The following is a 24,890-nucleotide window of genomic DNA, read 5'->3' on the forward strand; positions in this document are numbered from 1 at the left end:
ATTTTGATGGTTCTGAATACAGTTATTATCACATGTCTTCCAGCAGTAGTGACTGAGTCCGAAACCTTTTATAGGGTGTCATTGCCTGCTTGACTACTTGTTAAGTTTCTTGGGACTGTGTAGATGTCATTATTCTTTCCAGTTTCCTCAGAGGGCAGGGGAAAACTACATCTCTATTCTGTCACCACAGATCAGGTCTGGTCCTTTAGTGAACTTCAGATAATGAAGCTACTGCACTCATTTGCCAGTTAACTTTCAGTCATCTCCCATTAAGTTACACGGATATACTCAATCAACTTGTGGAATGTTCTCCACCTCTAAGATCCCAGACTCTAATGACCTATCTGAGATAAACATCTCTATGACTATAATTTTCTTGACTGAAATCTCGGACAATCAGCAGTAGCCTCTATGGAGAGGCATCTTGGGGATTTGTGGTTTTGTCTGCCAGGAATGGTGACCAGGTACATCTTTTTTGAGAAACAGCTTGTTACCTTGATTTTTGCACACTTGTGGAAACCAAACACCAGGTTTTGAGAAGCTTTGAGATTTGCTAGCCTGAATTAGGAATTTAGCGATTCCTAATCGGAGATTGCTAAAGTAGGACCCAATGTCACCAAAATGGAAGAACCACCTCCTCATCCTTGTTTATCATGGAAATTGTCTATTCCAGAACACAGTCTGTCTGTCTCACGGTCATGTCAGGTTTACCTTTTTTTAAAAAAAAAAAAATAAATTATCTATCCCTCTGAGGAAACTTTTTTATCAAAGCAGTGCATGGAACAAAGCTGCTGACTCACCACCATCACCACCACCACCACCACCACCACCACCACCATCACCACCACCACCACCACCATCACCACCACCATCACCACCACCACCACCACCACCACCACCACCACTACCACCACCACCATCACCACCACCACCATCACCACCACCACTACCACCACCACCATCACCACCACCACCATCACCACCACCACCATCACCACCACCACCACCACCATCACCCCATACCCCCTTTCCATTTCTACCCTATTCACAGAGATTCCTCTAAATGTCCTTGCTTGTCATAATGGTATCCTCCAGTCTGCTGCAGCTGGTCAGCCTCAGCACCATCAGAACAGAGCCAAAAATGAGCATACTGTTAGGCTTTGTGGGTGGAACTCAAGGCCATTCCCATAGTTCTAACAAAGTCTTCTCTTCACCAGACTCGCTATGCATGTAGTGATTTGTAGACAGCTGTTCATGGCCTCACTGTTTGGCCTTCCACTTGGAAAACTACAGATCACTATATTAGATAACCCTCAAAGGGGCCATGAATTGTGAAAATAAATCACAGCTGCTAATTTCACTGACTGATGCCACGTCTAGGATGTGCCATAAGACTCCACCGGGAGACTCAAGTTGAAGATGAAGCCTACAATAGCCAAACTAACACCACTGATGTCTCCACTCACTGTGGTAGGAGATGCGGCAACCCCTCTGCTCTCCTAACAGTAGAAGACTATTTTACTTCAGACTTAGTGATTCCTACCAACAAGTTGACCTCTTTGTCTCACCGTGGGAGGACACACTGCACACTGAAAGGGGTACTGGCCTATCACTGTAGAAGGATAACCTCCGTCTGACATATGACCTGGTTAGGACTATTAATGCTGAATCTCTGCTGTGGACACTTTGTAGGATACATGGGGGCCCTTACTTATTGAAACCAAACTGTTGTCTCCCTTGGAAGTAATTGGGGCCCGTAAGTTTTCTGAGTGTTTCTAATCCAGCTCTGTTGTGCCGTTCATCACAGACATTACTTTAAGGAAGGACTAATCGTTTAGCTGTCTGACAGACTCGCTTTCTGTCACGTCCCATTTGCCCTCACCAAACCTTAGATCTGTCTTAGAAAAACCAAATCAGAAGACTTTCTGGGGCTGAGGAGATGGCTCAGTGGGTGAAGTGCTTAAGGCACGAGGACCCGAGTCAGAGTCCCAGTACCCAAGTAAAAGCTGGGCATGGTGGCATGCACCTGTTACCCCGTGCTGGGAGGATAGACATACACCAATTCCTGAAGCTCATTAGCCAGCTGGTCTACACAAATTGATAAGCTGAAGGTTCAGCGAGAAATTCTGTGTAGAAAAATAAGGTGGAAACTGTTAGGAAAGGACACTGAAAGTTAACTTTTCCCTTCTACAAGCAAAAAATGGGTATGCACACCTAGACCCACAGCACACACAAAGGAGTTCTGACTGTTTGCCCTTTACCTTCCATGCACAAGCATCTAACTAAGGTACATGGTCCCAGAACATGACTATTCTATGAGATGGATTATCTCCCGTCAGGTACTTACTGAGTAAGAAACCACAAAATAAAATGCTGTGTGTGTGTGTGTGTGTGTGTGTGTGTGTGTGTGTGTGTGCACATATGTACACACAAGCACACATGTGTGTGGCATGTGCACATGTATGTGTGTGTAAAAGTTCTCATGGAAGCTAAGGATTTATTCTTGACTAGTCCTATGCATAACAACTCCTTTTTTTGTGCAGTGACCTTAGTTCAGCAAAGTAGGTCCACACAGGGCCACCTAGAGCACTCACACAATTGTTTGGTCATGTAGAGTCTCCTGGTGGCTTGACATGCCCTAGGTTGAAAGCAAATGGCTACACTGTTGTTTGGCACATTATCATCCAAATCCCTCAAGAGTGACTAAAACAAGCTAAAGTGAGGAGAAATTGCATTTCTATAGGTTCTATAAAAATGCTCTTGACCCTCCTTCCACTGAGTCATCCGGATAAAAGGTCTAGGAACAAGTGAAAGATGATTGGAAAGGGTAAAATTAGAAGTGCCAGATGTAACACATCATTTTTGTAGAAGAAAGCCAAACCTCAGGCACCTGAGCAGGAGCAAATCACACACAGGAGGCACATGCAGGAAGGCACATGACTAAGCTTGTGTCTTACTACCACCCCAGAAACCTTGGCCGTGATGAAGCTATCCCAAACATGCACCAAACCTTTATTTAGCTGACTGATGGGTCTGCTGACACTTCCTTGATGGCTCTGACAATTGGTTCATCCTGCCCATAAACCTACAGGAGCAGTTTATCAGGATGGCAGAGGATGATCTGGATAACCTTCAAGTCAAAGCACCTCTCCAGACATTCCGAGTTGACTTCCCTACTCTCTTCACATGGTCATTGATTCATAGAACATGCATATGTCACTTAAATGGGGATGTGGATAAGCATTTATCACTTGATGTCTTCAAAGTGTTGGTTCCAGGACCCCCATGGATATCAAAATTGTTGATGCTTACCTCTTATACTGAACAATTTACTTTCTGCCTATAACCTAGATATATCTCTCTTACAGTTCAAATCAATTCTATGTGATTTAAAATGCCTAATATTAATGTTGCATAATTACACTGTAGTATTTAGATATTGAGAAAGAAAAACTCTGTACACATTCAAATTGTTTATCAAACATTTTTGATCTGTAGCTGGCTGAACTCATGAACCGAGAACCCTCTAAATATAGTTAACCATTAGTAAGGATGGGCAATTCTCCCAAAAGAGGTTAGATTTGGAACTATATTCAGTCATTCCAACTGCCATAGAAACCACAGTGCAGCAATCATCCAGGACCTCACACTGAAGAAACAGTCAACCTGATACGTCAGATTAATGGAGGTATTACTTGGGGACCCAATATTCGCAAACATTTTCCCACCCTGGAATACCTTGAGAGTACAATTCCTTTTTCATAATATTTTTATGGATTATTTGGGAATTTCACATCATGAACCCCAAGCACCCTCACTTCCCTGTCCTCCTAGGTCTGCTCCCAACCTTTGTGACCTGCCCCTGAAAGAAAAAGAAAGAGGAGGAGAAGGAGGAGAGGGAGAGGGAGAAGGAGAAAAAGAAGAAAAAGAAGGAAGAAGAAGAAGAAGAAGAAGAAGAAGAAGAAGAAGAAGAAGAAGAAGAAGAAGAAGGGAGAAGTCTAACTTGTTTTGCCTATATACTCACTCACTGGAGCATGATCAAACTCCTGCACCTCCTCCAGAAGCCATCAATTATGGAGCAAAACACTTCAGCACCCTTATCACAATTTTTAAGAGTTCTCTTCGATGGCTTTCTGCATAGACTGTTACTTTTGTGGGGGGAGGGGTTGTCACTGAAGCCTTCTAGGTCCCTCTTTCTCAATTGTGAGTCCTCAGAGACTGCAAATCTTAAGTGGAGTTCATGAAAAAAGTTGCCATACTTCTGAACACTTTATGACTTTTATGTTTGTTTTTTTCATTTATTATTATTAGCATGTATGATATATGTGTGCACATGCCATGGCACACATGTAGAAGTAAAAGGGTAGTTTTTGAGAATTGGTTCTCTGCTTCAACAATGGAACCCTGGAATCAAATTCAGGTAATCAGGCTTATTTGGTTTGTGTTTTTACCTGCTAAGCCATTTCAGTGCCTGATTTATGACTTTTCTACATTATAAGATGCTCAAAAAGAATTCTAAAGTGCTTTTGAAGCCTCACTTTTACTCTGGAAGTAGTTGGGGTCAGCCTTAACTCACTGGCCAGGACAGAAGACTGAACTGCCTTGAAATACTATTTACATATCGACATCCTGTCTGTTTCCATCAGTTCCTGCTGTGGTACCCACATTTATGTCTTGGGCAACTAGAAAGATCAGTATAGAAACTTGAGGTTAATGTTCTCCTTTCTTCCCTAAGTAGTCCCTGATCATTTTGACTTTTGCTCATCTAGTCAGGTCTGTTTCTCTAGGGGGCCAAAGCCGAAGTTAACACTGAAATCGCTTCAACCTGTAGCATGGAGGCCTGTTAATAGTGACTTTAATAAAATGTGGTCTGAGAGACACTAAATAGACTTGGTACCATCCTGCCAGATTAATCAGAGCAGCTGATGATATAAGAAAACTTACCGGAAGGGAACGATCATTAAGTACTGACAGGAAGCCCCCATTCCTTGTGGGTCTCTTCTATTTTGCAGCTCTTGCAAGCGCAAGCACAGATGATCTTTTCATAGATATCTCCATATTCGAAGAATTCCAGCTGGGGGGTGGTGGTGGTCCACCTTTAAACCCAGCACTCAGGAGGCAGAGGCAAACAGATGTCTATGAGTTCAAGGCCAGCCTGATCTATTGTTGCTGGTTGTCTTACTCTTTACTCTTTTGGGGACCTGCCACCCAGCTCCCAAATAAACACATGGAGGATTATTATTGCTTATAAATGCCTTGTCTTAGCTTTGCTCTTTTCTAGCCAGCTTTTCTTAAATTATCCCATCTACCTTTTGTCTCTGGGCTTTTACCTTTTTCTATTTCTGTATATCGTCCTTTCTTTCTTACTCTGTTGCTAGCTGTATAGCAAGGAGGCTGGCCCCTTGCGTCCTCCTATCCTTTATCTCTTGCTCCTAGATCTCCCTTGCATCCTGATCCCTCTTTTTCTCCTTCTATTTATTCTCTCTGCCTGCCAGCCCTGCCTATCCTTTCTCCTACCTTGCTATTGGCCATTCAGCTCTTTATTAGACCAATCATACAAAGTAACACAGCTTCACATAGTTAAACAAATGAAACATAAAAGAATGCAACACATCATTGCATCATTAAAACAAATGTTCCTCAGCATAAACAAATGTAACACATCTTAAAATTGTATTCCACAACAGTCTATAGAACAAGTTCCAGGGCAGCCAGAGCTATTACACAAAAAAACCTTGTCTCAAAAAATACAAGAAACAAAAAACCTCCTAAGACTGAGACAATTGGATGTTTAGAGGCAACGAATTGATTTTTATATACAGTGCAATGAAGACAAAATGCCCCAAACCAGGCAAAATGTTGGCAACCTTGTTGGCCTCCCATTATTAAACATGTAGGTTTGTTAAACTTGGGCTTACTCAGTTGTTTTGAAGATCAGTGGACTACGCAGCATGAACTTGGGCCATAGATATCACATATTTGCGACTTGGGGCAAAAACTTGAAGTTACTATTGTTAGAAGTCCTCTAACTATGACCTCGGAGTCTCATGTCTTCTTCCAGCATCTCTTCAGTAGCAGCAGCTGCCTTGATATCTTATACTATGCTTTGGAAAACTATCCTCTAAATGCCTATGTGTTCAAAGCTTGGCCTCTAGCGTGGCACTGTTCAGAGGCGGTAGAAACCTGAGGAGGTAAGGAATAATGAGACGCCTTTGGAGCACTGTGGCCAGCCTTTGGAGGAAATAGTGGGTCCCCTGCTCTTCCCTCTCTTTTCTTCTTGGCCATGAGATAAGCAGCTTTACAGCATCAGACCCTCATATCATGGCATGCCACCTCACCACAGGTCCAAAGCAATGAGGCCAACTGACCACATAACTGTGACCCAAAACCATGAGCTCAGATAAGCCCTTTCTCCATATAGATTACTCATCTTGAACATTTCATTATAAATACACAAAGCGACAGCCTGTGAAGAGCATAACATCTATGACCCTTCATGCTTCACATGAAACATGTAACAGCTTCAGTTTTTCTAAAAGACATTATTTCTGCTGGAATGTCAACTATAAATTTAACAGGGTGCCTACACTGAATAAGCACTGTCCATAGGCCAAAGCTCAGCTCACACAAGGAAGGCCATCCTGTCAACCTCCTCCTGCCTCTTACTTGTGAACACACAGTGAGTTGTCTAATCCGCAGAGAGTGAACTTCAGATCAGAAAGTGCAGCTGGAATCACCAGCATGCACCAGCACTTAGTTTATCTTCGTCAGAGTTCTTCTCTTTCTGATGTAGAAAATAAATCAAGGAGAGGGAAGAAAGGAGTGTGGGCTTGTGCTTCCCTCCGATTAAAGTCATTGATTACGGGCTGACATCATGGGAGCTGTTGATACAATAAATTTTTGTTTTTTCCTAAATGTTTTTCTCATTAAAGATTAGAGTTCTATGGGGAAAGTTGTAGCACTCAGTGCTAAATTATTAGCTCATATTTAATACCTGCGACTCTGGCTTACCTGCTCAGCATTCTTTGTGGCTACAGCATTTCACTCTCTCCCCTTACCACTCATGAGAGTCTGAAGTCCATCTCAAAGCATCATGATGAGAAAAAACCCCTACTTGTCCCATGCCACTCTCCTTATGGTGGTAAGGTGCCCAGGACACCTTCTGAGCTTTTATGCTCCATGTCTCTAAAGACTACAAAATTGGGTCGGATGTGTGGGATTAAGCTCACCTCATAAAATTTGCTTGAGAAAATCTCAGATCCATTAATGCTTCATAAAAATTTTACAAGGTTTCTGCTAAAGGAAGGCAAACAAACAGAGGTGGTGTCGGCATCTAGGCGCTCCTTAAATCAAACATTCTCTCTTTCTAATGCATTTTTTTATGGCACCAATCAGAAAAGCAATCAAGCATGAAGCCTGCGGCTTCTTCTGCTTCCATTCCTAGAGCAAAATCTCTAGTATCTTTAAGCATTCTGCATGAGGCCAAAATAGAAGTTTCTCTATTAATATTAATATACATCTATAGTATAAACACTCTCACACATATATCTAGATACACATATATCCATATATCCATATATCTGTACCTATCAATCAATCCATCTCTAGGTAGATTAGAAAACTTCTATGAGCCTCAAAATGCCCATATTAAGATAAAATTGCCCATCATACAATTTGAGATCAGGAAACTAGGATAAGATGAAAAATTAATCTTCCTCATACCAATTCCAGAGTGGGAGGTGGTGGATGGAGAAATAGTGGCATGTAAGACTGCTAGCAATTTAAATACTCTAATATTTATTGTCTTTATATTGTATTGTTCTTAGAGATAAGTGACAACGAAATACATTACAGGTAACAACTGGACTCCAGGGTTTAAAGGTCATTGGTTTTGAGACATGCAAGGAGATAGTTTAGAATGATTGACAGCCCAGCTCCATCTGCAGCATACTGCCCCCAAAGTCCAGAGCTAGGGGATCCCGATGCACTGTACCCAGACATCCCCTTGATAAATAGAGCTGCTGAAGGGAGAACGGAACACCTGGACCTGGTTTCCTAACATCCTAAGGGATTGTCCTGACAGCCCTTATTCCTCCAATTGTGTGACTTCCTTTGAAAGACTTTTCATAACAGACAAGTGACTAAAATATAGAAGCAATAACAACACTACCAAATATTGCTTAGATTTTTCTCTTTTATGTTCCATATATATTATAATTATCTGATCCTCAGAACAACCCTGTGAAGTAAAATAACTGTAATATCTTGGAAAGAAAACAAGATTTGTACTAAAATAAAAACTAGGGTTTAAATTCTAGCTTGGCCAGCTGCTAGCATATATGACTTTAGACCTCTACAAATCTGTTTTTATATATGTAAATTAGGGATGAGAGTCTCTATCTAACACATGAGTAACAGTGCTATGGTTTAATCTCTTAAATGTTACTACAAATCTAGTGTGCCTCAATGGGATGGAGACCAGAAACTTGGTCCCAGCTGATGGTTCTGCATGGTCCCGGCCAATGGCACTACTGAGTCTCTTCTGGGAGGTGCTACTGCCTTTCCCAGACTGGGCCTACTGAGAGGCAGTGAGGTCATTGAAACGAAAGAGATCACGGAGGAGTATATGATGGGGTTTGCAGGTAGGAAAGAGAAGAGGGATATGATGTCATTATATTACAATCTCTAGAAAAATAATATTTCTAAAAAATTGGATATGGAGACTCCAACCCCTTTGTCTGTCTCCTCTCCTCTCTGTCTACCCCAAGGTGAACAACTTTTCTCTATCATGAGTGCTCCACCATGATGCTTGCTTCCCGACAGACCCAATTGTAGTGCAGAAAGCCAAGCCAGGTAGAAGTCATGAGTCAAAATAAGTTTTCCCTCCTTTTCAGTTGTTTATGTTATGCATTTTTGTCATAGCAGCAGAAGACCCACATCCAGGACATCACTTAGACACTTGTGGACTAAATTATGTCCACTCACACTTTTGTACAGTTAAGGAAAGTAACACTACAGAGCAAGCTTGTAGCACAGATTAGAATTCAATACGTCTCCCAAGCCTGATGCCTGAACATGTTCTTCCCATGACTCAAGGCTGCCCATCTTTGCTTCCAGCTGACAGTGTCACATATGGGTGAAGGTTGACCTTAGAAGGAAGGGAAAGGCTCCGCATTCCTGCCTAGTTTCTACCAATCAGCGCTGTGGCAACCATCTTCAAGAGAGCCCCACATTTGGAGGAAAAAAAGAGGAAGCCAATAAACATGAGTGAGAAAATAATGTGAGATGAAAGGTTGGGTTCCTTGGGTGGTGCCCCTGCACTGTGGCCCCCAACCCACATGCAAACAGACTGTGAGGCAATCTGAGACCAGTTCAGTAGAAGCTGGAAGGCTGGGAGACTTCCAGAGGTTTCCCTGATTCCTAAGCACACTGTGCTTACCACATCAGAAAAATCTGGCCACAGACTCACAGCAGTGAGAAGGTATTGTGGGTTGTCAGGGAACGCCTGCTGACATCATTTCTGTTGAGAAGCAATCAATCCAAACATGAAGCCCTGGTCCTTTTCCATTTCCTGTACTCCCACATGCCTGTTTAATGCGGATAGCTCTAATTATATCTTTAATAACTAAGACTCTGAAATGCTCCAGGTCATGGTGCTGCCTCAAATGTGCAGCACCTGTCATCTCCCTGATGCTCCTGTGTGAAAGAAGAAAGAAGCCACGGTCTAGAACGGGAGTGAAGTCAGTTCACGGCACTCACCACTCAGCCTGTCTGGTTCTGACCGGGTCTCCACAGTGCTGGCTAATGGAGGTCTGTGGCATTCGCAGAGACGTTTGTTCTAAAGAAAATCGATGGTAGACTCCCCGACACCGGCATCAGACATCTGAGAGACACTGGCTTCCCCGCCTGGCCCTGGGAGTTCTTGAGCGTGTGGAGAAGGAAGTGCATTCACTCAAGGCCTTTGCCCCACAGGTTTTGTAAATAATTCAGGAAGACAAGGAAGAGCTATCTTAAGAACAGGCTGCAGGGACTATCTTGCTCTGGAGTCTAAGACATCTCATCTAGTGCCCCTCTGGTCATTTTCTGCTGTTATATTTTTAAAGCCAAACTACGGAATATTTTTAGGAAAACCGTACTTTGGTATTAGTGAGATAAAATGTGACGGTTTGCTGGTGGGGACACCAGCCCCCAGTCCCCCTATTATTAACTCACCACTGGGATGGTGGGGAATGGGGGAACTGATGGGGTGAGGGAGAAGGTTTTTCTTAGCTCTTTGAGCTGGTTAACCTTCATAGTCAAATTGATTTGATTTTTTTAAAAAAATGCCTAGGAGATGGTAAAGAACAGCTTTGATGTGTCTGCATGGGTGTTTCCAGCAAGGATTAAATCATAAGGCCAATGACCTAAGGCAGAAAAGAATGCTTTGATGGACCCATAATATGACAATGTGACTGGGGAGTGGTGAAGGGCAGGAGGTGGGATCTACTAACTGAGGTAGCAGGTCCCTGAGGGGAGTGTCTTTGTCTTTGGGGGTGTATCTGGCTCTGGTTCTTTCCTACATTTCCTTTCCTTAACTTCCTCCTCACAGTTACATGAACTGCTCTGACACCACTGAACCTATGAACCAAAACAAACAATCCCTTTCCTTCATTTGTTCTCAGCTATTCTGGTCAGAGAGATGAGGAACACACATAGTATAGGATTCTCACACCACTAGTAGATTTCATAAGACATAGTGACATATTTAAAAGGAATTTATGCATTTTTTGTACCTTTGCAGTTCTTAAAAACTATTGTCTAGACTAATTGTCCTCAGAACTTTCTAACTCTGGTCATCTATATATCCCTCTTATATTTAAAATCCTTTTCGAGTGCATTTGAGAAGACTTTCTCCTCCCTGGTGCCTTTCTAAGAAAAAGAGAGCCCTAAAAGTTGACAAACAGCTATTGTCCAGAACACAGCCAGGATCCAAGCATAAGCAATTGAGAAAAAATGCCAAGTAGCCAGTCAAGATGTGTGGAAAACTTCCAGCTCGGTGCCATTCATCTCAATGCAATTTAAAACAACGGCATAGCATTTCCAGCAATCAAGCTAGCAAACCTCAACAACGTTATAATATTCAGCAGGGATGAAAGGGTGATGTTGTCGAGAAATGAGCAGTGCACCTATGCAAAGGGCAATTTGACAGCAGGTGTCAAAAAACATTGGCCATTTGCATATGCTTAACTGTAATTCTACTGAAGGAATCTATCCTGTGGAAATAACCACAGTTGTGAATGAAGACATCACAAGAGGAAGTTCACTCAAGCAATATTTACAACAGCAAAACTATCAGCGACAGCTTCTGTCACCAAGACTGGCAATCATTAATTATAGTGATAGCCCATCTATGAAGTAGAATACTTTGTAGCAAGGAAATACTGCAAACGGGGGCTGGAATGATGGCTCAGTGGGTAATGTTCTTAGTACAACACGAATGAGAACCTGAGTTTGGATCCCTATCACGCACATAAAAGCTGAGTGCAGCAGCACATGTCTTTAACCCCAGTGCTGAAATGTCTAGACAGAACAGCAAGGTTCAGTGAGGTACCCTGTCTCCAAAAATACAGTGGAGAGTGAAAGAGGAAGACACACATCAACCTCAGACCTCCAAATCTGCATACATGGATGAGCACATCATGCTCATACTTGTATATACTACAGAGAGAGGGGTGGGGGAGAGAGAGAGAGAGATCACTTATACAACACTCAATGATAAGATGTTATACAATTTGTATGAAGACAAAAAGATTATATGTATTAATTACTGCAAGTAAAACTATAATTATGCATATAGATGTATAAAACAATAACTGACATGTTAACAAGGATGGACCATGAATGGTGAATTACAAATAAATAGTTTCGACCTGTCTGTTTGGTTTTTGCTTACTACTGCACCCTAAGACTTCCTGCAGCAAACATATGATTCATAGATTTTAAAAAGAAGCTTCATATATTTCATAAATGTTGATTTCATGCAGTCTGTAAAGGTTGACTGGGCACATACTTTATGCCAGGGAATATTTGGGGCCAAGTTAAATAAATGCACAGGCTCTCTGCAAGGTGTTGATGGAAAGGGAAGACCCTATGTAATCCTCCTGCAGCATGTGAGCCTGGAAGAGCCTGAGCCTCTGGCCATACCCAGTATAGCCTTAGCCTGCAGCTGCAGCCTCAGGCTGGGACATGAAGAAGATAAGCCACAATATGGGTCCACTGCCCCCCAGGACCTGGGTCACAGCAGCAGCTGGCCCTGTTCCTCACTAACACCTGCAAAGGCCACAGAGGCCTTCAACTACCTCTGGTGAGCAGAGCGTCCTGTTCTACTCCAGATGCCTGTGTTTAATTCCTCCAACCACAGACCTGACTCCAAGAGCAGGCGAATGCCCGGAGCATTCTTTCAGGTGGCTATTTCGGGGTAATGGAGATCTTACCCTAGGTCAAACCTCTGGTGGAATCTAGGCCTGAAGAACAAGCTTAAAGAGGTTTCTTCATGTACTGATTAGACTAATTTAGCTACAAGGTTCTAAATAACAGTACTTGACTTTGCCTTCCTTACACACAGACTTAACGTGATCAGAGACAGTTGAGAGCACAAGAGCTGCTTTCTCCATCTCTCCAGAGTGACTTAGGTCCTCAGCCGCCTTTAGCAGGCCTGCTGTCTCTGTGTCACGTCATTTGTTTCTAGTTCTTTCTTGCCTCCCTTTCATCTTCTTGTCTTCTCTCCTCTCGGTTCATTAAGAGTTTTAACCCAAAAATAATTTCTTCTTTCTTACTCTACCCCCTCCTTTCTAATTAAAAAGTACACTGGTCCTCTACAGAAGGTTGGGAACCAGTGGCCATTTTGTTTTGTGTCCACTGCTAAGACTCAACTAGACTTAATCCCACTCAGGTCATCAATGCCAAAGAGAACAGACCAAACAAAGCCACCAACGCAAAGAATTCGCTCGCCCAGTGAAAGCTCTGACGTTTCCATTAGTGCGTATGAACTGCCTATTTTCCCAAAGAGTATGGGAAATATGACTTTAGTACATTTCACTTTCTCACCCAGCCCCTAAGTAAACATGGTCTGCAAAGGTCTGGTCTCAGTACTAATTCTGTATCACACACACACACACACACACACACACACACACACACACACACACACACATTCATACCAGTAATCAGAAAGTTGGATCCCAATTTTATTCCTAAGATAAGTTTTGAAAAATCTTATAAAATTTAGGGGAAAAAATACAGCATGCCTCTATTTTTGAAATTCTTAGCACCTCCACTTTCCATTCCATTGGCAAAATCAAGAAGTGTTGCCACGACAACAAACCACCCAGTCTTTCCCTGATGCCTGACAACCCACCTTCTTCCCCAAACCCTCTTCCTTACTGGCAATAGGAAAACTGAGTTCAGTGCTTTATGTCCAGGAGCCATAAATGGTAGCTACATATTTATTTTTCAAGATTGACAAAACTAGCTCTCAACAAAGAAGTTGAGGTATGCTCCCATTGTCACGGTCCTTATATCCACCTGATCATAACAGTGGCATGATAACTAAATTGCTTCTGCCATCTCTACTCTGGGGACTGAGTGTGGACAGGGCAGAAGCTGAAGTGAACGTGGATAAAGAGAAGCAGAGACGCAGCAGCTCCTGCCACCATCAGTCATCACAAACTGAGGACCGTGCTTGCTTCTTTAACTGGTTTAGTTCTTTACTCGCTCATTTATTTATTCAGAAATGGTGTCTTTCCACGTAGTCTGGGTTAGTCTTGAATTCCCAGGCTGGCTTTCAATTCACCATCCTCCTGACTCAGGCTGAACAATTCCGCGATTAAAAGCCTGGGCCACCATACACAGCCGGGTTCCTTTCTAAAGTGAAACTCGTGTGAGAAGTATCTCTGCATGGGGAAGGTAAATAACCTCCCTTTGGTGAACATTCAGTTTGTTGCCTTTGCTTCCTGCTAATCATTAAGGGGAAGAAATAGTATCCAAATATGTAGTCACTGCAGGGAGATATTTACAAATACACAAGAAAAACATGAGCCTCCACAGGAGTAACTGGAGAAAAAGGGTAATCATAAATCTAAAATGTCATGAATTTTAGTGCATTGATTCAGTCAGTATTAGTGGATATTACACATGCATGCAATATGTACCTATGTGTTTACACATGCATGCACAAATAGATCTGCTACAGGTAGTTTGTAGAAAGTACACAGATAAACAATATAAAGTCTCTCACCTGAATGAATCCAAATCCTGGTAGCTATTTGTAACTTAAGACTGACAGCAGTTGAGTACTAGTAAAAGCCATGTTTAGGGTAAGTGCAAGGGGTGATCATCAGACAGTGTGGCCACTTAATTCTTTGAGGCAAGAAATGACACCAAATGTCAAAACACCTTCAAAGAGATACGGACATTTGGGATGTTCTTGAAGGATGCTCAGAGCTTTGGCTTATCAATAAGAAAGGTGTCCATAAATAAAGGTCCCACACACAAGACAGCAAGTGGTAAGTTATTGTTGCACTTGTTATGAATGAGATCAGGGTGATGCTTTTGTACAGAGAGCTCTCATGGGTTATGTGGCATGGAATGTATATGGCAGAAATCTCATTATGACCTCTGAGGTTCAATGGTCTTGTCTTCTTCGCAGGTGGTGTGAGGAGTGCCTGGGCCTTTCCACCAATTTCCAGCATCGCACTGTGCTTTGAGCCAGTCTTTGTTCCAGACAGGAAGGCCCCTTATTCACTGGACCAGGTTAATAGGGTGGAGAGGGAGCATCTGCTTCATAGAAGGCTGTCAAGTGAAGGCAGTAACACTGTCTCCAAACCAGCTTTTCATAGGCTCTTACTTAGTATTTAATTTGGCTGCAGTGTATGGAATTAGGCTAATGGCTGTTAAGTGGCTAAGGCACAAACATGGCCCATCTGCTGAGAAGGCTCTGGGCCATTGTCTATTTCAAAGGCTAAGGAAAAAAGATGAGCGAGACACACTGTTACACTGAGAGCTTCATCACAGGCCTCATTATGACCCCTCTGATCTTATTTCTTTAAATGTTACTGATTTTCATGGTTCCATGTTAAAGAATTGGAATCAGCTCCTCACTGCTGGACCATTACCAAAGTGGAGATAGCCTATCCTTATCTAAGCTGCCGGATGCATACCAGTAAGCAGCCCCATCAGCAGCACAATGATTTGGTGCACATCAAGAAACAACTATGGAGAGTAACAATGTTCAGGGTACTGTGGAGAATACAAGGAAAGAGATGGGGCTATAGTTTAGCAATAGAATACTCACCTAGGATGCACAATGCCCTCCGTTCAACTCCTAGTACTGTCAGAATTAAAAGACAGAGAGACAGAGACAGAGAGAGAGAGAGAGAGAGAGAGAGAGAGAGAGAGAGAGAGAGAGAGAGAGAGAGAGAGAGAAGGAAAGATTCCTGACACTGTGTGATTCTGCACTGTGTGATTCTGTCTTAGAGAGAAGGAAAGAGAGACACAGGCCTGAAGTGTTCCAATATATGGTCCACCTTGTCCAAACTCAGAGAGAAATCTAAAGAGGACATGTCTGGGAAGATTATAGGGGAGTTCAGAGTCAATAATGCTTTTGGATTTTGGTTTTGAATAGAATGATAGCTTATATTTATAGAGCACTCACTCTCTGTAAGACAACGTACATATAGTATCTAAATTAACACTGGCAATATCCAGATACAAGCATGCTTTCATTCCTTTTGGCTCAGGAGTAAACAGAGGTGTGACCAGTGCGATCCATTGACAAGGGTTTCATCAGCTTCTGTGTCCTCTTTAAATTTAGAGAAGATCAAGCTGGGAATGTAGCTTAGTGGTAGAGCCCTTGTCTAACAAGCACGAGGCCCTGGGTTCAAGTCTCAGCACTGCAAATAAATGAAGTAAGACAAATAAAAATAAAGATAGAGAAAACCTAAACAGGCAAAGAAGGTGAAGTGAAAGAAGGGGATCATGTGGGCTTTTCAGTCCTGTGCAGAGATCAGGGGCACGATGGGAAGCAGGTGATGATGATGATGGTTAGTTTACTAGTTTGGCTGCAGTATGTTCACACAGACATGGGAACCAAGATGTGAGGGATAGCCGAAGTTATTATGCAAAATACTTAGAAAAGTGGGCAAGGGAATGAGTCATTAAAGGGAAGGTTCGCATGCAATGGGAAAGGAAGAGGGTGCTCAGGCTACTCTTCTGAACATCCTGTCATGCTTGATACATAGGATGCAACAGAGATGAAGAATAGAGAGGGAAAAGCTCAAATGAGATGTCACACGTGCACCATAAGCAAGTGACACTGAAGCCAGACTTCTTAAAGGAGTCTGGTACTCATGGTCCATCATGGTGGCATTGTGTCAGGTGACATGGGGAAGGGGAAACAAAGTAGGTCCCCCAATAGACACTCACTAACTAGCCTCAGGTTTGGGTCAAGAACTGTGCTAGGTAGTGAGAAGAAGAAGCAAACAAATCAAGGATGGGCCCTTCATTTTAGTGGGTAAACACTCATGAGATAAATATAAACATCTTGTTAAGTTCTGGAGAGGGAGTAGTATGTAAGCTGTGGGGTCTTGGAAGAATGAAGGACTTGGTTTAGAGCAATGAGGAGACTGGGAAATGTCCAGCAGAGCTTGACACAACACTCCAAGCTCATCTAGGACTTCTAAAAATGCACTCTATGTGTGCCATGCTAGTCCTCAGGGGACCTGAACCTACTAGGAAAAAAAAAGACTTTGAGTGAGCTACTTTGACTACACTAGATATTGCTGGTAACTCGGAAGGATGGACTTCAGAGACTTTGGGAATGTGGGTCACAGTTCTAGTTGCAGGGGCTGTTCTCAGGGTAGACCTGACACACAGCCTTCCATTCCCCAGAGCTGCCAAAGCATGGGCTGTCTTCAGTTGTGCTTGGAGTTTCATTGTGCACATAGCCTAAAACACCACTGAGATGGCTTTCTGCCTTAGGAATTAAGGACAAAGATGCCAGTGCTGAGACTGAAGTCCAGGACATCATGTTGTTCTGGATGCTGAGGATACCGCAGTGGATAAAACAGAGCTTCTGCCTCACAACTGAAATTCTAGCCACGGATGATAGGCAATAAACAGACACGCAATAGATGTTTGAAATTACTCCAATGTTCACTGAAGCACTATCCATAACACCTAAGATATAGAAGTGACCTAAGTGTCCATTGATAGATGATCCATCAGAGAAAATCTGGCATCTACACACATCGCAATATTCAGCTTTCTGAAAGGGAGGAAACCCTGCCATCTGCAAGAGCATGGAAGAACCCTGAGGTTGTGATGCCAAGTGAATACGACAGTCACAGAAGGACAGATACTGCATGATGGCACTGACATGTGGCATCAAAAACAAGCAAACTCTCAGAATCAAAGAGCAGAATGGGAGTTCCCAGGGGCAGGAGGGTGCAAAGCTGCTAATCATTGGGCATAAAGTCCCAATTATGCAACGTGAATATGTTCTGGAGCTTTGCCATAGCACATGGCATGCATAACAAACACTGCTGAACTGTTTTAAGAGGGACAGACTCCTCTAGGTATGATGACCACATTTAAACAAAGTTTCAAATGAAGTGAAACGTACAGATATGTTCGGTGAAGGTGAATGAAAAAACACTACACTGAGTCCTGGTGAAGCCCTCCCACCCCCTCCCCTGCCCAATACCTAACTATATTGTAAGAAGCCATGGAGACAACTAAGGCAGACTGCGTAATGAGTACAAAGACTTTGATACTAAAGAGTGAAACAAGAAGCAATTATTTTTCTTCCTCTGACAGTCATTTTCTTACAGGCAAAACAAGTTAACCATGGGACACCAAAGACTCCTTTGTCTACAGGTCTTCATCAACAAAGCAGGAGCATGTTTTAGGAAATGAAAATGCCAAGTATTCAAGTTCTTCAAGATATACCTTTGGGCATAATATTAATTAGGGTTAAATTTTATTACAGTATCTTACTCAGTATATAGCACATGAGAGTTTATGGCCAAAGATGTGTTTATATTCATCACTGTACATTCATTAACAATAGAACTAAAAATAATAAAAACAATAGAAATGATAATAGTAGGACCTAATGTGCTTTGAATGTTTATTTTGTAACAGTCGGGCTAGGCATGAAATGCCTCCCTTGCAGGATGTCATTTGATCTCACTACTAATCTAAGGAGGAAAAACTCAGACTTAAAGAAGTCATCTCAGCCAATCACACAAGGCACCAATACTCATATCCAAATGTAGCTCATACCGAAGTCACTCCTGGTCACTGTACATCACTAGGAGTGTACCATGGGTCACTGATGGCTATCTATGCAAGAAAAGAAGATGCTAGAATGCTGAAACACTAAAATACTGATGCCCTCAACAAGACCAGACCTCACACAACTGTCTCACACACGCTCTAGTCACACTAAAGCTTCTCAGCGACTCGTGTCATCGGCTCTTCTCACTCCATTCTTCCCTTCCTTTGTTTCTCCCTTTATCAGCAATTTTCAAGTGTGGCTATGCGCCAGACTCTGTAAAGTTTGCCCTCAGTGAGGAGGGGCAGCTACAGTACAGGTGACAAGCCATACGAGCGGAAATCACCAGCCATGGCAATCAATACTGACCTCGCAGGCAAGAAAAACCCTTCACAGGGACCAAGCAGCACGCAGTTACCCCAAACGTAATGTACAACTTAGTGAGGAAGGACAATAAAATCAAACTAGAAGGAAATCCAGGTAATCAATGTCAGATACCAAGAATGAAGAATGAGTATAGGAGGACTCCTGTGTTTTCCCTTTTTTTTTTTTTCCAAATTTTACCTTTAAACCAACACCCTAAAACTCCAAAGAGAGAGCTTAATTGCTGGCCAGTTGTGTGAAATCCAGAGGCCTCTCGGTATCCAGTACCCATTGAGCCTATTAAGGGTTGCATGTCCTGCGGGGAGTGAGGAAGCACTGAGTGAATGTGTAAGAAATGGGTGGGGTCCTGGGTTGAACCTATGCTGTTGGCATGTGCACAGCCATATGAAGGACTCTGATGCCTCACACATGGGAATGTCAAAGCCTTTCCTGGGGTCAGGCTCAGAGAATGAAAAAGCCTTCCTCTGATCCAAATAAGAGTGTTTACTAACAATGACCAATGTATGCAGAAACTGTCACCCACAGCTTCCTCTTCTGAGATGATTGAGCCTTAGATTATTTACCTAAGTAGACCTCCAGTGGAAATCAGCTGAACCTGCCTCCTTGTTCAACACTATGTAATAACCCTGCCTCCTCAATTCCATTGTATAAAATAAACATGTTGATTTTCTGGGCAGCTGGTGCCCTCCCACCTGACCTTAGCTTTTCTGTCCACATGTCTGTGTGTCTGACATTTCTTCATGCCCTTGTCACTCCAGTCAATCCCTGAAGTCATGAAGAGTGTGACAGTGTTCCCTCCAAAGTCATGTTGAAATATAATGGCCATTGTAATGGCATTAACAGGTAGTACCTCTAAGAGGTGATTGGGTAAGAGGGTTCCATCCTCATGAATGGATTCATGCTCTTATCTCCAGAGCATGTTTTTGGCAGAAGCTGACTTTTCTAACTTGATCTGTTGTTAACTTGTTTATCTACCATGTATGAGGCAGCATATGCCACCACCACACTCTTGAACTCCCCAACCATCATGGATCTACTTTAAATAAATTTCTGCTGTATAAAATTATAGTCTATAGTATTCTAACATCATGAAAAGGGAGGAGTTGAGATGTAGGTCAGTGGTAGAACACATGCTTAGCATCCTAGAGGCCCTTTGTTCAAACCCCAGCACTGAAAAGAGTCAAAAGGGAAGGAGACCAGGAGGAAGGGAAGAAGACAAAGTCAGAACCACCACAACTTGCCTAGAAAGGCTGTGCTGCTAAGGAAATCTAAGAAGTTTCTTCAGAGAGTGTTAAGTGTGCTGGCGACTTTTATGTCAATTTGACACAAGCTAAAGTCACTAAAGAAGTACAGCCTCAATTGAGAAAATATCTCAGTAAGCTTGGACTGTAAGCAGGCCAGTGGGGAATTTTCTTCATTAATGATTGGTGTGGGAGGGCCTAGCCATTGTGGATGGTATCACCCCTTGGCAGGTGATCCTGGGTGCTATAAGAAAACAGGCTGAGTAACCAATGAGGAGCAAGCTAGTAAGCAGCACCCCTCCATGGCCTCTGCATCAGCTCCCGTCTCCAGGTTCCAACCCTTCTTCAGTTCCTGCCCTCACTGCTTCTGATGATGAACCGTGATATGGAACTGTGAGTGAAATAAACCCTTTCCTCCCCAAATTGCCTTTGGTCATGATGTTTCATCACAGCAATGTAGCCCTAACCAAGATACTAAGCGAATATCTACTACTCTTGAAGGAAAGAATAAGTTTACAAGATGCCAACAGAAAAAAATGGGTCACTAGGACCCAAAAAGGGCATCCATATGGTGGGAATGCGCCTATCTATTTCTATTATATCCCTACTATATGCTATGTCTCAGAAGTTAATTAGGGAAAATGTGTTGTTATTGCATTTTTTATTTTCAAAGTATGTGTGTCTGTGCTTGGGTTTGTGCATGTGAGTGCAGTGCCTACAGAGGTCAGAAGAGGATATCAGATCCACCAGACCTGATATTCCCTCAGACAAGTGGTTGTGAGCCATGTGATATAGGTGCTGGGAATTGAACTCCAGTCCTACACTCTAGTAAACACAAAGCTATCTCCCTGCTCTCAAATTAAGGAAACTCTTGAAGGATAGTTAATGCAGGAAAGTATTTAAGCCACTTTCAAGATACACATGTAACAAGTACTACAGTAGTTTATGAGACAAAAAATGCTGCAAGTAGTCCAGAATTGCCTGGGGGATAGTTCTGGAATAAAAAATCCAGAATTTGATCCATATACTACATCCAGTATTGTTTAACAAAGGTAGTGTTCTAATTCACTTTCTGCTACTATGATACAGTGTTGACCAAAACCAACTTGAGAAGGAAAGGGTTTATTTCAGCTTGCAAGTTAGTTTCCATCATCGAGGAAACTCAATGCCAGAATTAAATCAGAGACCATGGAGGAACATTGATTACTGGCTTGCTTTCCCTGACGTATTCAGCTACACTTCTTTTATAGCCAAGGCCTACTTGCCTAAGAATTGAACCTCCTACAATGAGGTGGACACTCCTAACTCAATTGAGAACATGGCAGGTCAAGAAAATGACCCACAGACATACTAATAGTCCAATCTGATAGAGACAATTCTTCAGTTCAATTCATCAAGTTGACAAGGACTAACCAGTGAAGATGGCATGGCCAACAGAAGTAGATACTGCTTAATACACTATGATGGGACTGAGATTTTAAAAATTACAAAACAAAACAACAACAACAAAAACAAAGGATTTCTGCCCCACCCCCTCCCCACAGGTATATAGGTGGATCAACAATTTCAAATAAAAATTAAATTAAAAAAGAGCTGAGGAAATAATCTAGCCCAGGTGTGGTCTGTAATTCTGACACTTAGAAGGCTTATGTGAGGATGATGAGTTCAAGGCCATCCTGGGCTATATAGTAAGACCCTGTTCTAAAGCCAAGAAAGAGAGAAAATCATTCCTATTGTTCAGGATCTCAGGATGGGAAATACCTTTCTAAGCAAGAATACAGACACAACAAATGCAAAGTAATTTAACTGCACAAAAATTAAATAATGTATGTAGAAAATACATATGACAAATGATAAGATTGCAAGAAAACTAGAGTGTAATTTAAAAGATGTATGGCAATGATTAATTTATTCCAACAGTTAGAGCACTCTTAAAAATAGATAAGAGAAGGATGAGGGGGGAAAAACAGATTAAAAACTAAGCAAGCTGCACAAAAAGATGAAGTAAAAATGAGCAATAAATATGAAAAGATATTAACCTTCCAATTTAAAGAAAATATAAATTATAGACCTCCTTACCCATCAATGTGACAAAAGTCCACTATTTAAACAAATTATAAAACAATGAACTATTACAAAAAAAGAGCTCTGTTTGTTACAGACTAGGTTATATAGAAAATTCTATACAAATCCCTAAGATTGAACAACCCAATAGCCCTTTGTTACATGATTTTGTAATATTCTCCATACTTTCGATTTATGTACTCCTGGTCTTCAGACACTCAAAGATGTGAGTTTGCTTTGAGAGACACTTGTGTGTCTGTGCCAAGGTGTTTGCAAAGGCCTGGTTAAAACAACAGAGGAAATGAAAACAACTTGTATGTGAATGTAGAGGGAACCAGTGAAATCAATTCTGGAGCCTTAGAAAATAGAATATTACTCATCTAGGTAAAAGAAGTAAGTTTAATTTATACACACTGATGGCAAAGCATATTGCTGACATACTGTTTGTAAACAAAGGGAAGCCCAGATCGATACGTGGGACACATTTCATTTGTGTAAGATGCGTATTGTGTGTGCCACATACGGTTGGAAATGAATGTAAAAACACCTGCCAAACTGTGGGCTCCTCTAGAGGAGAAGAGAGAAGTCTTTTCAATGAAATGTCTACTCCTAAATTAAAATCTCTAGATTTTATCAGAGATTGTCAGGTTTTGGGGGGGTTTGTTTGTTTGTTTGTTTGTTTTCATTTTTTTGTTAAAGAGTAAAATAGATTAGGAAATCTTATGTCTGACCTTTGGGTCAATTTATTTGACCAAGGTGTGATCTCCTTTTCAAAATAAGAGCTCCTGTATGGTGTTTGATGTCTTCTCACACCAATGCTTATAGGATTTGAAAAGGAGTTCTTTAAAAGGCCTATATGGCTGCCCCCACGCCAGCACACTTCCAGTGAGAGGTGCTGGAGCATTCATCAGCATCCATCTCCCTGTTCCTGCTACCTCCCAGGAGTCCCACACTGTCCGCAGACCTCCAGCGGCCCATCTCCCCATTCCTGCTGTCTCCCGTGAGTCTCACACTGCCTGCACGCCCCAGCTTCCCATGTCTTCTAATAGTGTCTATCTACATGATTTACTCCCAATATCCTGACTCCCTGGGTTGTTTTCTCGTTCTCTTTCTGACCTGAATCTGGTGACAGACTTCTGCATTCTGTCTCCCTCTTGTGTAACTAAGCCCAGTTCATTAGCTGTATACAAAGTGTAGATCTATTCAGTCTCAGCCCACACACTGCTCAGGACTGTGCAGTGTATGGAGTACAGCAGCCTCTGCACTGGAGACACTTAATAGGCAAGACTGCTTATCACAGGGAGAGATTTGCCAGGCACCATCCATTCACTTTAACACTTGTGTCTCCTGGAGATTTCAGAATGGACTCATCACAGTGAGCAATTACTCCGCCATTCCAAGGGAGACTGGGAGACTGGATCTAGAAAGGCCCAAGAAGTTCAGGGAGGGGTCACCGTACAGTTGGGGAACCCCACCACCCAGAGAATTAACGAACAGGGTGTGCTATTTGCCTTTTCCTTTTCACAAACTCTGGTTGTCTGATGACTGCCTTTGGGGATTACTTCTCTAAGTGATTGTGGAAATATTGACAATTTAGGCGAAAATTTGAACACCTGGCTGGCCTTTTCGTTTGGATATTCCACCTCTTACTGTTTTCACTTTGTATATGTATGAGGGGCTCATTCTAGATCTCCCTTCATCTTCAGCTCAAACGGACCGGAATGCAGGAGGTGATAGCGGACCAAAAAGCTGCCTTCAGCCATCCACAGTGGAGAAAGTTGTGTATGTGTGTGTGTGTGTGTGTGTGTGTGTGTGTGTGTGTGCGCGCGCACATGCCCTTGGTCCCGAGGACTAAACTCAGGGCCTTGCACATGCTAGCCACATGTTTTATCCATGAGTTATCTACTTCCAAGTCCAAATAAAAGAATTTCAAGTAAGTTTGCAGCCATATAAGCCTAAATATGAAGGAATCCCAGTGTTCAGGAGGCTCATCCCTATACTGCTTCAGACTTAACCTGTGAATGCTCTGTTAAGCATTAGGTGTGCGCATGTGTGTGATGTGTGTGTATGCGTGCACGTGAGTTCGTGATGGTGGCAGATGCTAAGGGAATAAGAGTGTTTCATACAAATAGTTAAAAATGAGCTATGCTATTTTGTGACCCGCACATGGGAAACCTTTAAAAACACATATTGCTGTTTTCCTGGATTTGTGCTTGCTGAAGGAAGAAAATAAAACAAGAACAAAAACAATGAAATCCAACCACACACCAAAGGGACTGTGCTTAGTTCAAAACTCTAGGCATGAAGCCCAAGTAGATCCGGGCCCGGCTTTATCCTCACACAACAGGGAAGATGATAAAACGCATTTACTTAGTCTTGCATCACGAGAGCCAAATGATTCCAAACTGAACTAATCCTGTCTATCCCAGGAGCAGTGTTTTGGTTCTCTGCACTACATATGTCAAAATGGTGATGCTGTGGCATGATACATTTCCACAACACCCCTTCAAGTGTGATCAGGCATATACTCCAACACATAAATGCTCTGTATACATTTGCTTAAATAAATAATTCATGAAACTACAAATACCTATCCCCGAAGCAGCTTCCAACTCTTAAACACTCCAAGCGTGCTCACCCTCATGTTAAACGGGAGGAGATGAAGTGCAGGCTGCAATTCAGATGGAGGGGAGGGGATGCCAATCCACCGAGACCTATTTCAAATTAGTGAGGAGTTAGCAACCGGATACCAACACAGCAGGCAGAATTTTATTTCAAGGGCAAAATGTGGAGTTTAAATAACGAGAGCATCCTGGTCCTGGGGTGGAAGCAAATCTGAGTGAGGATGTGGATATCAAAACGGATGCCTTTTCCTGGGTCTCATGAAT

The 24,890-nt window shown here is 42.3% G+C and overlaps 1 protein-coding gene across 2 annotated transcripts in view; it reads right to left on the minus strand.

The window, feature by feature from the left end:
• Ntm (neurotrimin) overlaps nt 1-24,890 on the minus strand; it is a 421,328-nt gene that overhangs the window by 363,617 nt on the left and 32,821 nt on the right. The gene's annotated exons all lie outside the window — the stretch shown is intronic.

Source organism: Peromyscus eremicus, chromosome 7 (assembly GCF_949786415.1).
Source record: "Peromyscus eremicus chromosome 7, PerEre_H2_v1, whole genome shotgun sequence".
Taxonomy (NCBI): Eukaryota; Metazoa; Chordata; class Mammalia; order Rodentia; family Cricetidae; genus Peromyscus; species Peromyscus eremicus.